We start from the raw sequence: 1,027 nt of genomic DNA, 5'->3' as shown, positions 1-1,027 counted from the left end.
GGGGGGGTAGTTGGGGGTTGGGGGGGAAGACAGGCATGTCCTCAGAGCAGGCAGCGCCCCTGGACCCGGCACCCCAAGGCCCCCACGCCCCGGCAGCCAGCCTGGTGGCAAGCAGCGGGTCCAAGCCTCCCTCGCGCCCCCGGGCAGTGACCGGGTGGGGTCCTGGCTCCGCGCACGGAGCACAGGACAGCACAAGTCCAGGCAGAGGGGTCAGGCTCCTGCAGGGACAGTCGTGCAGCTGGCCAGGAGCGGCGGCACAGAGGGAGGCCGGGGCCGGGCCGCGGGGCCTGGCAGTGCCCGCTGGGGGCCGTGGCTGGACAGGACGCTCGCTCCCACCGTGCGGGCAGCTCAGGCCACGGTGCCTGAGGAGGGTGAGGCAGCCAAGACGCTGCTCCTCGCGCCCGGAGGCGGGGTGTCCGGGTTTCAGGGAGCCTCAAAAGAGCGCTTTGCGTGGCACTGGCCACTGACTGCCCTGATTGGGGCACTCCGCCCCGCCCCCACCCGCACGCCCTGCCCCCACTCCACACGCCCCGCCCCACCCCGCACGCCCCGCCCCCACCCCACAGTGCCCTCAAGCTGGACCCGCACCTGCGCGGAGGCCTCCAGGCCCATCTGAGATGTTCCTGAGGTCCAGTAAGGGAGCCAGGATCATGGCCACTGTGGCCCTCCGGGCGGGGCTGAGGTCGGGAGACCCCCGCCGGAGCCCAGCCCTGACCACCGACTGCCCCCTGGCACTCACTCGGCCCCTCGCGCGGGCACAGCTTGCAGCCGGCGCTCTGCAGGGTGCCGCCCGGGGAGGGCGCATGGGGCTGGGGGCTGGAACAGACAGGAGTGGGCACCCAGGCCCGCGGGCTGCGGAAGGGCCTGCGGCCCCGAGGGGTTGGCCAGGGGAGGGAGGGGTCAGCAGAGGACACGGCCTCAGGGCAGGGAGGCGGGAGGCCCTGGTGGTCAGGGCAGTGGCGGGTGACGCAGGGGAGAAAGGGCCGGGAGGGCTGAGCAGGCCGGGCCAGGGCAGGGCAGGCCCGGG

This window comes from Condylura cristata, unplaced genomic scaffold (assembly GCF_000260355.1).
Source record: "Condylura cristata isolate star-nosed mole 26May11 unplaced genomic scaffold, ConCri1.0 scaffold00032, whole genome shotgun sequence".
In the NCBI taxonomy this organism is placed as follows: domain Eukaryota; kingdom Metazoa; phylum Chordata; class Mammalia; order Eulipotyphla; family Talpidae; genus Condylura; species Condylura cristata.
The sequence above is the reverse complement of the archived record's forward strand: the minus strand, read 5'-3'. Positions refer to the sequence as shown.